At 42.3% G+C, this 16,544-nt stretch overlaps 1 long non-coding RNA gene across 1 annotated transcript in view; it reads right to left on the bottom strand.

Moving 5' to 3' along the window:
- Positions 1-7,153, bottom strand: part of LOC141105634 (uncharacterized) — a 45,913-nt gene extending 38,760 nt beyond the window's left edge. Inside the window, exon 1 of the long non-coding RNA XR_012235621.1 lies at positions 6,743-7,153. This is a non-coding gene — a long non-coding RNA (uncharacterized lncRNA). The remainder of the gene's footprint in view (positions 1-6,742) is intronic.
- Between the last annotated feature and the right edge of the window lie 9,391 nt (positions 7,154-16,544).

Genomic DNA, 16,544 nt, shown 5'->3' with positions numbered 1-16,544 from the left:
GGATTTAGAATTTCCTACCGAAGTGTTGTAACTCTCTCTGAAAAAAGAACCTCTCTTCTTTGTTTATGGTTCTCCTCCTTAGCGTGGATAGGGTTGAGTGAAGTGATTTTGCAGAATTTGATTACACAGCAAAACCATTAATAAAGCCTTCACTAATGTTTAATTAAAATTGGCCTCACTTTTCGCAATGTAGACTGTTTTTCTGTGAAAATGATCTTGAAATAGAAAAAAACGTTTTTGTTTTTTTTGTATCAGATCAGTATGTCAGTGCCAACATGGCATTAAGTGACTTTCTGGTGATGCTTTCGCAAGGGGACAAGTCAATGTCCTTAATCACAGTACGTGGGTGGAATAATCTTGGATGCCATCCAACTAGAAAAAGGCACCTCACTAGACCGCTCTTCACTCCTGCCAATATTAAACCAAGAAAAATATCTCTCAATTCCCTTTATACAACATTTGACTTGGCTGACAGCCTCTTAAATGTCAATTGGCACCTCTTTCTCACCCCTCGAGCCCCTTATTCGTGGTGCATGCCTGGGAGAAAGAAGAAACCCAGAGGATCGTCTCAGCACACCCTAACCCACTATCTCCTCCGCACTCGTGAGCTCGGCAGCATGTCTCAAAATGGCGCTGCAGGGAGAAGCATGCCTCCGTCTCCGGGCTCATCACCAGGATTTCTCCCCGACCAAACACCCGCCCTGGATCCTAGCCGTGAGTACACAGCCTCCCTTACCAAGACAGACCTAGAAAGCAGCCTGGAGGCCATGTACGCTAGGCTGGCTACTAAATTCCAGACTGAGCTGCACAAAACATCTCACACACTCTCCCAGGAGATTGCGGCCTTAGGCTCCAGGACAGAAAAACTGGAAACTAAACATGACGAGCTGGCGCTTGCATACAGTGACCTCTCCAGGGAACATGAATCTTTAGCCACGGCCTTTTCTTTGATGCAGTCCCAAATTGAAGACCTCGATAACCGCAATAGATGCAACAATTTGCGTATAAGAGGTATCCCTGAATCCGTTACGGATCCCATCCCCACAATGATTCGTCTGTTCAAATCTTTGCTCCCAGACACGGATGCTGGATCTTTCACCTGTGATCCCATTCATAGAGCTCTCAGACCTAAACCTTTGGATGATAAGCCCCCCAGGGATGTTGTTCTTTGAATGAAGGACTTTTTAATCAAAGAGGAGATTCTCAGAGCTGCTCGCAATCAACAATGCATCGCTCTGGACAACCGTACCATTCAAATCTATCCTGATATTTCCCCCGCCACCCTGGACAGGAGACGTGGCATGAAAGAGATTACTTCTGCCCTTCAAGCAGCCCGCATTCACTATAGGTGGGGCTTCCCTTTTAAGCTTGTAATCCCCCATAATGGTACCACATACTCTGCCACGTCACTCCTGGAAGGCCAAGAGGTACTGGTTAAATTGGGCCTTTTGGATCCTGATGTCATTCGTCGGCCCCCTTCTACCCCAAGACCTTCACCCATCTGGCAGACACCACCAACCAGGAGAGACAGACGGAGAATCGGATACAACATCGGAGATAGACTGGAAGATCCCTTTCGTTGATCATCCCAGCATAGAAGAAACCTACATGATACCCCAGCAACTTGCACCCCACTCCAGTTTACAAAGACCCGGATGTCGGTCCCTTGGAGCTGTGCTATGTTCACCCCACCCAGCCGCAGCCTGCAGATTCTGACCTCTTTTTTATTTTTGGTTTGAGTCATTACTGCAGGCCTGTTCTCTTATAATTTTTTTTTATATATATTTCTTTCTACTTGATTTGCATAGTACAGAACTTATTCCAGGCTGGGTTCGAGACCTTGTAGTCTTGTGAGTTGTGATTTCTCTTATCAGGTCTATTATAGTTACCTGATCCGGTTTCTAGTTATGAGGACACTTGTGTTATTATAAGACTTATGTTTTTTTTTTTTTTCTCATTTTTTTTTCTTTTCTTCATTTTTTTTTTTTTTTTTTTAGGTTTTGGTCAGCCGGTATACTATTTTTGCATCAAATCTTTATTGAAGAAATATTTTATAGGGTACATGCCCCAATTAGCCTTTATGGCTTACATTTTTACATGTGTCACTCTACTGCCCTCCAGTGCTCGAGTATGTCGGCCCTCTATTTGGTCCCTGAAATACTAGGTGCTTGTCTTGGGTCCCACTTGGCTCCTATTTGTCCCCAGACTATAGTGTGTTGTAACTACCACCATGGTAATTAGGTGTATATCACACAATGTTAAGGGATTTAATTCCCCACCTAAAAGGAGGAAAGCTTTGCTTTCTATAAACAGCTTGGAGCCCAAATTCTCCTCTTGCAGGAGACACATTTTGCACACTCCTCACACCCCAAATTTCTCCACAGAAGCTTTCCTCAGACTTTTTGCTCTTTGCACCAGACAAAAAGTAGAGGTGCCGCCATACTCTTGCACAGTTCCTTCCCAATGGAAGTCAAACAGGTATTTAAAGACAAAGATAGTAGATATGTTATAATCAAAGGTCTGATTCACAACAGGGAACTAACTATTGCCAGTATTTATGCCCCAAATGACTCTCCTGCCTCTTTTTTTCACTCCTTCTTTAACCGCCTTTCTCATTTCCGTTCACCACACATGATAATAGGAGGGGACTTCAATATGGTTGCTAATCCTAACCTTGATAGATCCTCTTTGTCCCCCTCCTCCAAATCTTTTCCCCGCTCTCTCTCCAGTGGACTACTGGACCATCAGCTAGTAGACTCCTGGAAAGCACTTAATGTCGGTGCTAAGGAGTACACTTTCTACTCCCATCCCCATAAAAGTTATGCGAGATTGGATTATATTCTCACTACCCCCATTATTCTTGCTCATTCCACAGAGGCTAGCATCCACCCCTGCACCTGGTCTGACCATCATGCTACTGCCTTCACCATTACATACATTAGGCTTGCACCCACTTCTTACTCATGGCAGCTAAATGAGGCTCTCCTCTCAGATGCAGTCGTGGAGGCAGAAGTTGCACAAGCCATTGAGGAATATTTTAATCTCAATGCCATTCCAGAAATCCCCCCCTCTACTGTATGGTCGGCTCATAAAGCAGTCCTGAGGAGTAAATTGATTAGTTTAGCTTCCGCCCAGAACAAAATTGACAAACAAAACATTTTAACCCTTACTAAAGACCTAGATAGTCTTTACAAGAACGCCAACCTCCTACACTTAGAATCCACCAGACAATTGATTGATCAAAAGAGACTGGAGTTGGATGGCATCTTGTCGAAAAGGGTGGAAAAGGCTCTGCGTTGGTCCAAAGCCAAATTTCTCCTTCACGAGAGCTCCGCTTCTACCCTTTTCGCCAGAAAGTTAAATCGCTCTTCCCCCCCACCCCACGTATATAGATTAATGACCCCCTCAGGGCACTTCTCATCCCCAAGAGGTCCTTCACATCTTTGAACAATTTTACTCTTCTCTGCTAGCCCCCTCCCAATTAAAACCCTCTCCAGCTGACGTGGCCTGGTTTCAGAATATTCCGCTACCAATTCTCACACCTACACAACTAGATAAACTGAACGCCCCTATCACACCAGCAGAGGTTTTGAATGTAATTAAATCTTTAAAATCAGGCTCAGCCCCAGGCCCTGATGGATTTTCCTCAATATACTATAAGAAATTTTCCTCCCTCCTTATCACTAGATTGGTTCATTTATTTAATTGGGTCCTACAAGGGGGTAGTTTCCCTGAAGAAATGTTATTAGCCAATATGTCCCTGATACCGAAACCTCACAAAAACCATACACTACCCCAGGATCATGGCAGACAGACTGGCAGTGGATATCCCCTCTCTGATTTCCCCTTATCAGTCTGAATTTATACCCCATAGACTTATCACCGATAACATTCGCCTTGCGACAAATATAATACAAGATGCCAACCTGTTTTCACGTAAACTCCTCATGCTTAGCCTAGACATACAGAAGGCATTTGATAGTGTCTCATGAACATACATCACTACACTCCTACAACGTATGGGATTCCAGGGAGCTTTCCTACAAGCATTCTTGGCCCTCTATCGTAACCCGAAAACTAGGATTAGACTCCCTGGCTGTAATCCTAGGTTTTTTAGCCTGGGCAAGGCTAAAGACAAGGATGCCCATTGTCACCCTTAATTTTTGCGTTAGCTCTCGAACCTCTAGCCATAGCTATACTCCAAAATCCTAATATTTCTGGTTATTTGAAGGGCCACTAGACATACAAATTTGGGATGTATGCTGATGACGTTTTGATGTTTCTCACCAATCCCCTGGTTTCTCTGCCGAACTTATTTCAGACTCTATCGAAGTTTGCAGAGATTTCAGGTCTATCCATAAACATGGCAAAATCGAGCGCCCTCCCGATAGGTTACACTTCTGGAGAACTGCAACATCTTCAGTCAGTCTATTCTTTTATTTGGGCAGACTATCACCTCCCTTACCTGGGAATTAACCTGACTAAAGATTTCTGTAGACTCTTGGAAGCAAATTTCCCACCCATGGTTTCTAAACTGAAAGGTATCCTTAAACAATGGTCACACCTCCACGTTTCATTTCTTGGCAGAATCACTGCACTCAAGATGACAATTCTCCCTAAACTTCTCTACCTTTTTAGATCCCTGCCACTTAAAATATCTAAAACCTACCTCCACACTATTCAGGTGCTGTTTAATAGATTCATTTGGAAGGACAAACCCCCACGCTTTGCCAAGGAAGTCTTGTACCGCTCATCTAAAAGGGGTGGTTTAGGGGTTCCTCAAATATGGTTTTACTACCTAGCCAGTAGATACACTCAACAAGCGCAATGGAACATTCACAACTCCAGAGTCCCCTGGGTGCAGTTTGAATGCGAATCCATCGCCCCTTTATTTTTCCCTGGCCTTATGTGGTCAAACATTCCGGCTAGATTAGAAGTAGGTACTAAGAATTTGATCACGCAGGCAGGCCTTCAACTCTGGGACGCATATAAAAAAACATACAATCTCATCTCTGCTGTACCTCTGGGTGCCTCATTTCTAGGAGATTCTAGATTCCCATTGGCCTTTGATAGACCCTCCTCCTTCCAACTCTGGATTGATTTAAAACTAACTACATTAGATAAATTTCTCCTAAATTCAAAATTAATTTCCTTTTCTCAGTTGCAAACCAATTACCACATCCCAAATAGTGAATTCTATCACTTTTTACAAATACAACACTTCTTCCAAAAGCATTATTCAGGCCCTTTTTCGACCTCCATGACTCTGTTTGAGGATATATGCCACGATTCACCTCGCCAAAAAGGCCTTATCTCTCTAGTCTACATCAATTTAGAATCTCACACTGAGGTCGCAACCCTAAAATATAGATCTCAATGGGAAGTTGAATTAGACTTGGAGGATAATGATATAGACTGGGTGAAAGGCTGGCAGAATTTAAGCAAGTGCACCAAATCCATTATGGTGCATGAAACGGCTATCAAACTGATGACACGCTGGTACTACACCCCAATGCGCATTCACAAGATCTATCCACAATCCTCCCTTTTCTGTTTTAGGGGTTGCATGCAACAAGGCTCATTTCTCCACACCTATTGGGACTGCGAGAAATTACGCCCCACATGGAATGAGATCCTGAAAGTAATAGACAAATTGGCGGGCAAACCTCTTAACATTTCCTACCAACATTGCCTGTTGTTTCAATCTCCTCCAGACACCCCTAAACCGTTGGTTAAACTGATTCACTCTATCTGTATAGCTATGCATTGGGTGATTGCTTTGCATTGGAAGTCAGCTTCAGTTCCATATTCACAAGTTATTGCAAGAATAGACCACATGATGTTAGCTGACAAGATCACACCCTACACGACACTATCCCTCAATATGATGCTATCTGGAATCCTTGGTTTTTAATTAGGCTCCAAACCTGACCGTTTTATGTTTCCTTTCTCCTTTTATTTCACATTTTGTATGTTTTATCCACCTGTTTAGCTATTTTATTTACTCTTTGATTTGGTCTCTAGCCATGTTTCATCTATTTGGCTAAGTTCGGACTTTCAGACTCTGTCGATAGCTTTAATAGATATATCTAACTCAGGAGTTTATTTATGTACTTAGTCTTTGCATATAATTTTGATCCCTGCTCTCTTTGTATTTATTGCTCTGGTTGTCTTGGATTTGTAACTGCTTTTCTTTTATTCTAAAATAAAAAAACCTTTTGAAAAAAAAATAAAAAAAAATTGAGTACTAATTGTGTCCTAGGGAGTGATTCTAACTGTGTGGGGCTGGGCTACCAGTGACATGACATTGATCACTGCTTCCGATGACAGGGAGCAGTAGATCAGTGTCCTGTCTTGTTTACACAGGCATCCCCCTGTTCTGCCTCTCCATGACCCGATCGTGGGACACCGGCAGACATCGAGCCCACAATGCCGTTATTTAAGGGGGGCGTACCTGTACGCCCATTTGCCCAGCCAAGCCATTGTGTCGACGTATATTGTCGTGAGCTGGTCGGCAAGTGGTTAATGCTTACAGTGAAACAATAAAAATGAAATATTCCTTTAAATATCGTGCCTGGGGGGGTGTCTATAGTATGCCTTAAAGTGGCGCAGTTTTCCCATGTTTAGAACAGTCCCGCAGCAAAATGACATTTCTAAAGGGGAAAAAAAATAAACAAGGAAAAGGGGCGCCCCTGAGTATGTATCATAAAACAATTTATTTTAAACAACAATATCCACTTACATGGAGGAAAGATGATTTGCATTCAGGTCCGTTAGCTGGGCTGAGGAGATGGAGTGGGACTGCAAGTCACAGCAGATCCTGTATGGCCGGCATCACATCAAAGCCAGGCAGGAAAGGGTGAGATGGCTGATCACAACGTGGCCTCCTTCAGCGGTCTAGGCTTATGCGAACTTGTTCATATCCAGTAATGGAGCAGAGTCCGTCAGACAAGGATAAGGGTTCCAGAAATACTGAGTGGGGCAAAAAGAGCAGATGCCAGTGCTATAGGCTGGCTGCGCCATTTTACCACAATGTTCGTTCCACCTCTGTGTGGAGAGAGACACAGCCCTGTGATGATCAGAACGAGGCTTGGGGAGCAAACACAGCTTGGCGCCCGGTAATGACGTCACAAACATGTTTTTCAGAACTGGCAGGCCATTGGAGGAATAGCCGCATTCCTTTCTCAAGCATAGAGTGTGTAGACAAGAAGGGAAGTTTTTAAAGTCTGACAGGGGGCGGGGCCAGAGCATACATAGAAAAAAAGGCAGTGATGCTACACGGGAATACTTTTTTATAAAAAGGACACAATGCGAGAGAGTCATGTATGCCATAAATTACTCAATGTATAATGTTATAAGGCAGAAGAAATTTATCTAAAACTGGCTATAAATTATCAATCAATTTAGAGCAATAAAACTGAGTATATTTGAATCTCGACCCCTACAGCCTCCTCCACCCTATCCCCCCTCCTAATCTAATTACCAGATCCCCATGTCCCCTTTCTACCCACCCCTCACCCCCTATTCCCCCTTACAGACCTGTACACACCCCCCCATCGAACGTTCCCTGTCTTATCCCAGCTCCACCCTCCCCCTCCTCTGAGCATCCCCACCATTCATAGGAATCCTCCAGATACCCCTACTACCTGTCCTGGCCGTTTGGCAAATAAGAATCAAACAATCAGAACCAATAATTTACTCATTGATCTTAATAAATTTTACAACAGACCTTCCTATGCAGGAAGAGGTTGTGGTAATATCATTAAGAAGGATACTACTATATCGGTCCAATGTACTGTGTTCGTATCAATACTGGACATTCCCTGGCCTAATGATGCCGTCAACGCATCAAACCACAATATACTCAGGAACTCCAATGATGATTCCATGAATGTTCACATCTATACCCACACCTCATGTCAGGTACTCTCCTGCTACCACTGATCCCACTCCTTTTTTAGTCTTAAGTCCTCCTCGAGCCAACTGGAGAAAAAGGAAAAACTCACCTGAGGCTGCAGAGGAGGATGAACAAAGCCTAGAAATCGATACACAGATACTCTGGAAACTGTGAAGATTTTTAACTTCTCATCCCTTCAGCTTTCTACTGCAGATACTAGCCTACTCAGAAGAGGACTCAATTTTGCCCCAATAATTAAGCCAAATCCCTTTTTCTTAATTTAAAGTCCTGAACAGGTATATTCGCAACTTGACCCTTAAAAGGTTTTTCGATGCTAAACAAAGCGAACCCACTACAGACGACACTGATCTCCCTCCAGTTATTCCACCTTCAGATTTATTTGAATATGATGGCGATGTTATAGACGCCTTGGAATTCTTAACTGAAGAAGATGACACACTTAGTCTCTTCACACAGCACCTTGCCACGTCACCACCAATAGTACACTCATCTTTCAAACCCAAGTCTTCTATCCCGCTCAGTCTAAAGGCCCCTACCTCGAAAGCTTTTATAGAGTAGTATATGCTGATTTACTCAAGCTTTGCCAGGCATCATCTACTGTACCACCTCACCAACATAATCTCTGTCTCTGAAATCCGTGCTTTAGAATCCTTAATCCACACGGCGGATGTTATTATTAAATCCGCCGACAAAGGGGGAGGTATAGTTCTGCAAAATAAGACAGACTGTATCAATGAAGCCTATAGACTCCTCTTGGATAAGACTACTTATACAAACTCAAAAAAGATCCCACTACTGATTTTGCTACTGAGGTTAATGTTTTAGTTAAATCAGCTCTTGATTGCGGAGTGATTAGCAAAACTGAAGCCTCCTTTTTTGAAAAAGTTTTTATCAGATCCCATATTTTTATCATTTGCCAAAAGTCCACAAGAGTCTCCCCCCCCCCCTCCTGGCAGACCCATTGGCTGCCATGGACAGCGTCACTACTGGATTTAGTTAGTATATTGACCAATACCTACAGCCAATTGTCCAACAGCTACCATCTTATATTAGAGATGGCTCACATCTCTTGGAACTACTTGTACCTTATAAGTGGGAATCCTCTTAAAAATGGCTGTCCTTAGATGTCACTTCCCTCTACACCTCTATCCCACATCAGTTTGGCCTATTAGCATTAGAATTTTTTCTTGCACAGGACCCCTTTATCAACCCCAGACAAGTTGCATTCATTCTGGAGGCTACCAATTTCTGCCTGACCCACAATTACTTTGACTTCAATGGCGAGTTCTACTTACATACACAGGGGACCGCCATGGGAGCCAACTTTGCTCCTTCCTATGCCAAATTGGCCATGGGCTACTGGGAAAAGAATTATATCTTGCAAACAATCCTTACTCTGCTAACATTGTATTCTTTGATTGTTACATCGATGACCTAATTGTCATCTGGGATGGCTCTTCTGACCTGATCCCTCTGTTTGTAGATCACTATAATCTCAATCCCTACGGTTTATCTTTTACACATATCTGTGATCCCAACAGCCTGGCCTTTCTGGATTTAGAATTGGGCCACGTGGGTGAGACCATTATCGCTAAGAATTACACCAAACCCACGGCCGGCAACTCTTTTCTGCATTATAAGAGTTGCCATTACTCAAAATATACCTAAAGGTCATTTTTGCCGTTTATGACAAAACTGAACCTTACATACTGATTATGATACACTAAGTATTCCACTAAAAAAGAAATTTGCCGATAAAGATTATCCGAAAGAATTGGTAGATCAAGCATGCAATTACTACTCAAAAGGCAAGCCAGTTGACCACTCTATGAGATTCATCACCACTTTTAATTTCCAATATGGAAAATATTCTGAAAAAACATTAGAATATCCTACAACAGGATCCGCTTCTTAAAACCATCATTCCATCAGTACCTGGAATCACTTACCAAAAAGCCCAGAGTCTTAAAAATAAAATTGCCCCAAGTAAACTCCAAACACAATCTCCAACCCCACCACTCTCATACCCCTGGTGGGTATGTACCAATGCAAAAAAGTTTGTTGTAAAACCTGTTAATTCGTCCAACATGGTAAAAAATCTTTTTACTCTAGAGCAAAATCTACCCTATAGACCACTTTTACAATTGCTCATCTGACTTTGTCGGGCGCGATGTTATGACGTCACGCCCGGCCTCTCCATTAAAAAAAACAGCGCCGCTTTGGCTGGGAAGCGGCAATCGTTTTATTCATTTTTTTTATTTCAGGCTTCCCAGCCTGGTGGTGAGATATGGGGTCTTATTGACCCCATATCTCACTATTAAGAGCACCTGACATGTCATATTGCTATTACAAGGGATGTTTACATTCCTTGTAATAGGAATAAAAGTGATCAATTTTTTTTTTTTTCAAAAAAGTGTCAAAATAAAAAAAAAATATATAATTAACAATAAAAAAAAAAAAAAAATTTAAAGTGCTGCTGTCCCCGTGTGCTCGCACGCAGAAGCGAACGCATACGTAAGTCCCACCCACATATGAAAACGGTGTTCAAACCATACATGTGAGGTATCACCGCGAACGTTGGAGCGAGAGCAATAATTTTGGCCCTAGACCTCCTCTGTAACTCAAAACATGTAACCAGTAAAAAAATTTCAAGCGTCGCCTATGGGGATTTTTAAGTACCGAACATTGGCGCCATTCCACGAGCGTGTGCAATTTTGAAGCGTGACATGTTAGGTATCTATTTACTCGGCGTAACTTCATCTTTCACAAAATGCAAAAACATTGGGCTAACTTTACTGTTTTGTTTTTTTTTTAAACACAAAACAGTTTTTTTTTCCCCAAAAAAAGCGTTCGAAAAATTCCTGCGCAAATACTGTGTGAGATAAAAAGTTGCAACAACCTCCATTGTATTCTCTAGGGTCTTTGCTAAAAAAACATATATAATGTTTGGGGGTTCTATGTAATTTTCTAGCAAAAAAATGATGATTTTTACATGTAGGAGCAAAGTTTCAGAATTGGCCCGGTATTGAAGTGGTTAAACTTATTGGCGTGTGAAGAAATCGCCATTTGTTTGCCAGGATTCCGAAAGTACACTCCACAACTCTGTGTGCTCTTGTTAGCCGATAATTAAAGACCCTTTTCTCCACAGACAGTGACCGGTTAGCATATGGCCTGAGCATTTTTTCTGAAAGAGCGAAAACCTCATCACCAACAAATATTAAAGGGAGAGAGGGTTCTGATGTTCCAGGGAGTGGTTGTTCGTTTGGGAGGTCTAGTGCGTTCTCCTGAATCATTCTTCCAAAAGTAGAGTGGGAAAAAATGCTGGAGTCAGAACTGCTCCCAAAAGAACCAATGTCGATGTAGGTGAACGAGTAGTTTGCATCAGCCACTGCCAGTAGAACGAAAGAAAAATATTTTTTATAATTAAAAAATTTTGACCCACTACCGACTGGCCTCACAATTCTGATGTGCTTGCCGTCTATGGCACCAACACAGGGAAGTTGCAGCGCTCCCAAAACAACTCAGCTTTGGTGTTCCATTCCTCTTTGTTTGGTTTTCTCATGACCACATCTCTTAGGACCTCCCAGATGGTGATACAGGTGTCACGCACAATTGTGCTCACTGTAGATTTTCCTAATTTGAACTTGTATTGTAAGCTGGCAAATGAAGTTCCAGTTGCTAGGTACCTGACAAAAAATATCAAATAAATTAGTTTTGTTTTTTTTTTATTACAGAAGGACTCATACGCACTAGGTGGAGGAGCCTCAAGGACACACTTCAGAGAGTCAGAGGAAGTGAGAGGGTCAGAGGAAGTGAGAGGGTCAGAGGAAGTAAGAGAGTCAGAGGAAGTAAGAAAGTTACAGTAAGTAAGAGAGTCAGAGGGAGTTAGAGAGTCAGGGGAAGTTATAGAGTCAGAGGAGGTCAGAGAGTCAGAGGGAGTTAGAGAGTCAGGGGAAGTAAGGGAGTCAGATTGAGTTAGAGAGTCAGGGGAAGTTAGAAAGCTAGAGAGTCAGAGGAGGTCAGAGAGTCAGAGGGAGCTGGATTGTTTCCAAAATATTTCATGCCAAGTATGTAATCCAAAAAATGTACATATTAAGTTTTTTAAAATAAAAAAATAAATACTTTTTTTGGAAAACAATTTTGTTGTCATATCTGTCTGCATTCTTAGCATTCCTTACTATAGCTTACTATGGTGCATAGCATAAAATTTCACACACAAAGTATATCTATAAATTTTACCTTAATGTAACAAGCAACCTTTCCGCTGGCTTTACACTATTCCGAAAGGTGGTGTTCTGATACTCCAAACGTGTACCAAGCAGCCAAAGCAATTCATCGAAACTAAGGAATAAAACCACAAATTCAATGTAAGTGACAGGCCCATACACAAAATCAAATAAAATGGTAATAGGAAACAGTTCTAGTAAAAGGAGAAAAGTGATCAAAAGTTGGATTGGTGGTCAGTGGGATTGGATTGGTGGTCAGTGGGGTTGGTGGTCAGTCGGATTGGTGGTCAGTGGCATTGGTAGACAGTGGCGTTGGTGGACAGTGGGATTGGTGGTCAGTAGGATGCATGTCAGTGATAGATAAGAAGGAGGGAGGAGGAGAAGGAATAAGGGTACAGGTACTAACCTATTTACTGACATCCGGGAATAGTTGAAGAACTTCTCCTCATGCTGCCTGAGATCATTGTAGAGGATCCTGAACTGGCCTCTCTCTTCCCTATTTTGAATAATTGGATGGACCCAATATCTTCTTGTACTCATCAGTCTCTTCCTCATCCTCCTCCTCCTCTTCCTCCTGGCTTTGTCCATCAGGACTGCAGCAGTAGCAGTAACAACTGCTGCTATGATCAACGGCATTTGATGAAACATAATGATCAAAAATCAAAATCCTCACTGACTACTCACAGACAAACCACACTCCTCAACGACAATACTCTCCCACAAAGGAAAACAAGGAAGAGCACAGGAAGTTAACACCCATTTTTTTCTTGCCTTTTCGATTGGCCTGAGCACAAATCGCATCTGTGCCTAATTTACATGAACAGCTCATACAATTCGCATACAATTCGCATTGAATTCGCAATACAATCGCGCTGGTAATAATCAAACACGCAATGAAAAAATTTGCATCTAAATCGCATCGCACAAGTGTGAACCGGCACTTAATGGTATTGATCCATAACCCATGACTTTCATTTTAGAAGTTTAGTGGTTCCTATTTATCAATGTATACATTATAATATATATTATTATTATTATTATTATTATTATTATCTTTTGAATCCTACTACATTTAATTGATTGATTCTCTACAGCCATATATATATTCCTAAATGAATTGTCTATGAATTTCTTTTATTTACCATGTATTATTTATTTGAGATTTACTATTATGTTTTTAACTTGATCCTTGTTCAATGAATTTGACATCCCATTATTTTTCTCTTAATGCATAGTGGCCCGTTTTTTGCTATATTTATTCTCATATTTATTCTTATTATTTTCATATTTATTTTTATTTTTAACCTAATATTCAGTTTTATTGCTCTAAATTGATTGATTTATTATAGCCAATTTTAGATACATTTCTTCTGTCTTATAACATTATACATTGAGTCATTTATGGTATACATGACTCTCTCGCATTGCGTCCTTCTTTCTTTTTTTTTTTTTTTTTTTTAATGCATTCCCTTGTAGAATCACTGCCTTTTTTTTTTTTTTTTTTTTATGTATTCTCTGGCCCCGTCCCTGGTCAGCCTTAAAAAGCTTCCCTTCGTGTCTGCACACTCTATGCTTGAGAAAGGAACGTGGCTATTCCTCCTCCAATGGCCTGCCAGTTCTGAAACACGTTGCATGTTTGTGACGTCATTGCCGGGCACTGAGTTGTGTTTGCTCCCCAAGCCTTGTTCTGATCATCACGCGGCCGTGTCTCTCTCCACACAGAGGCGGAACGAACATTGTGGTAACACGGCGCGGTGACTGCTCAATTACTGGATATGAACAAGTCCGCATAAGCCTGGCCTGCTGAAGGAGGCCACGTTGTGATCAGCCATCTCACCCTTTCTTGCCTGGATTTGATGTGATGCCGGCCATACACGATCTGCTGTGACTTGCAGTCCCACTCCATCTCCTCAGCCCAGCTAACGGACCTGAATGCAACTCATCTTTCCTCCATGTGAGTAAATATTGTTGTTTAAATAAATTGTTTTATGATACATACTCAGAGGCGCCCCTTTTCCTTGTTTTTATTCTAGCCTACTGGAGCCTGCTTCTGGTTTTCTTGGTGGCTGCCCTGACTGACCCTTTGACATATACATTCACGAGTGTATATATGTATACATATATACATCCCTCTATCTTGGCCCTTGGACTATTGGGTACTACTTTTTGAGGTATCTGTGTATTGTGCCTTTTTACTTGTTTTTTGTCTAAAGGGAAAAAAGTCATTTAAAACTGCTAGCGGCTGTAATGTATTGTTGGGTCCCGGAAATAAAGATGAAAATCATAGAGAAAAATGGCATGGGTTCCCTCCACCCCCCAGTCCATTACTAGGCCCTTTGGGTCTGGTATGGATATTAAGGGGAACCCCGCAGCAAAATAAAAAAAAGGCGTGGGGCCCCCAGGCCCTATATACTCTGAACAGCAGTATACAGTATATACTATACGGCCTGCCCTTTATACTCTGCAGAAAATTGAGCCTTAGGTGTTGGTGGTACCAGAACACTGTAACCCCTCACAGATACTCTTGTTGAGTGCAGGAATGGGCCCTACTGTGAAAAAATAGATCAAAAATTGTAATTACATGCCCCTGTTAAACAGGGATAGAAAATTTTGGCCTTTGGTTTTGGTGGCACCAGAACACTGTAAGTCCTCACAGTTACTCTTGTTGAGCGCAGGAACGGGCCCTGCTGTGAACTATTATATCAAGAATTGTAATTACATGCCCCTATTAAACAGGGGCAGAAAAATTGGGCCTTTGGTGGTGGTACAACACTGTAAACCCTCACAGTTACTCTTGGTGGGTGCAGGAACAGCCATGCTGTGAAATATTAGATCACAAATTGTAATTGCATGCCCCTGTTAAACAAAGGCAGAAAAATAGGGTCTTAGGCAGTGGTGGTGGTGCCACAACACTGTAAATTCTCACAGATACTCTTGTTGAGTGCAGGAACGGGCTCTCCTGTGAAATATTAGATCAAAAATTGTAAATACATGCCCCTATTAAACAGGGGCAGAAACATTTTGCCTTTGGTGGTGGTGCTACAACACTGTAACCCCTCACAGATACTCTTGATGAGTGCAGGAATGGGCCCTGCTGTGAAATAATAGATCAAAAATTGTAATTACATGCCCCTGGTAAACAGGGGCAGAAAATTTTTGCCTTCGGTTTTGGTGGTGCCAGAACACTGTAAGTCCTCAGTTACTCTTGTTGAGCGCAGGAACGGGCCCTGCTGTGAACTATTATATCAAGAATTGTAATCACATGCCCCTATTAAACAGGGGCAGAAAAATTGGGCCTTTGGTGGTGGTGGCACAACACTGTAAACCCTCACAGTTACTCTTGGTGGGCGCAGGAACGGCCATGCTGTGAAATATTAGATCACAAATTGTAATTGCATGCCCCTGTTAAACAGGGGCAGAAAAATTGGGCCTTAGGCAGTGGTGGTGGTTCCCTAAACCAAAAATATTCTTAGAAGATAGCATCATCAAGATTGAGGAGGAATAGGATAGTCACTCTGCATAATAGGATAGTCACTCAGCATAGGCAGTTTTCAAGGGATCCCACATTCATAGAAAAATCAATCGGTTATATCGGCATCAGGTGCTTGGTAGCTGGTGATCCAAGACTGATTCATTTTTATGAATGTGAGCCTATCAACGGAGTCTGTGGACAGGCGCACTCTGTGATCCATTACAAACCCTCCAGCAGCACTGAATGTGCATTCAGAAAGAATGCTGGATGCAGGACAGGCCAGTAGCTTAATTGCATATTGAGCAAGCTCTGGCCAGTGGTCCATCCTCAAGACCCAGTAACCCAGTGGATGCTCTGTTGGAAAGGTCTCCAAGTCTGATCTTGCCCTTAGATATTCCTGCACCATGTAATGCAGACACTAGCGATGGTTGCTTAAACCGATCATACCTTGGCGCTGAGGACTGAAGAATTGTCTGAAGGCATCGGTCAGCCAGCCACCTTCTCCACTGCTCTTTCTGTGACTGAACAAAGCCTCAGCAACACGTTGTCCAGCATCAGGAAATTGTAACCTCCCAGGGTCTGGAAACGCATTGCACAAACCTTTCTTCAAGGCATCCTGAAGAAGTTTCATCCTCTGCTCCCTCTGCGATGGCAAGAAGAGTTCTGCAACCTTACCCTTGTAACGTGGATCAAGAAGGGTTGTCAGCAAGAAATGATCCCTCTCCTTGATACCACGAATCCTAGGGTCCTTTCGAAGGCTTTGCAGAATCAGGGAGGCCATGCAGCGTAAGTTTGCAGAGGTATTCGATCCTGAGTCCTCTGGGTCACTAAGGATCATATGATCACAACTACCTCCTCCCAGCCACGTACAACTCCATGGGTTTCTAGGGACTGAAAACCATCCCTTGAAGACTGCTGCTGAGTGTTA

Source organism: Aquarana catesbeiana, linkage group LG08, assembly GCF_042186555.1.
Source record: "Aquarana catesbeiana isolate 2022-GZ linkage group LG08, ASM4218655v1, whole genome shotgun sequence".
Classification (NCBI taxonomy): domain Eukaryota; kingdom Metazoa; phylum Chordata; class Amphibia; order Anura; family Ranidae; genus Aquarana; species Aquarana catesbeiana.
The sequence above is the reverse complement of the archived record's forward strand: the minus strand, read 5'-3'. Positions and strand labels throughout refer to the sequence as shown.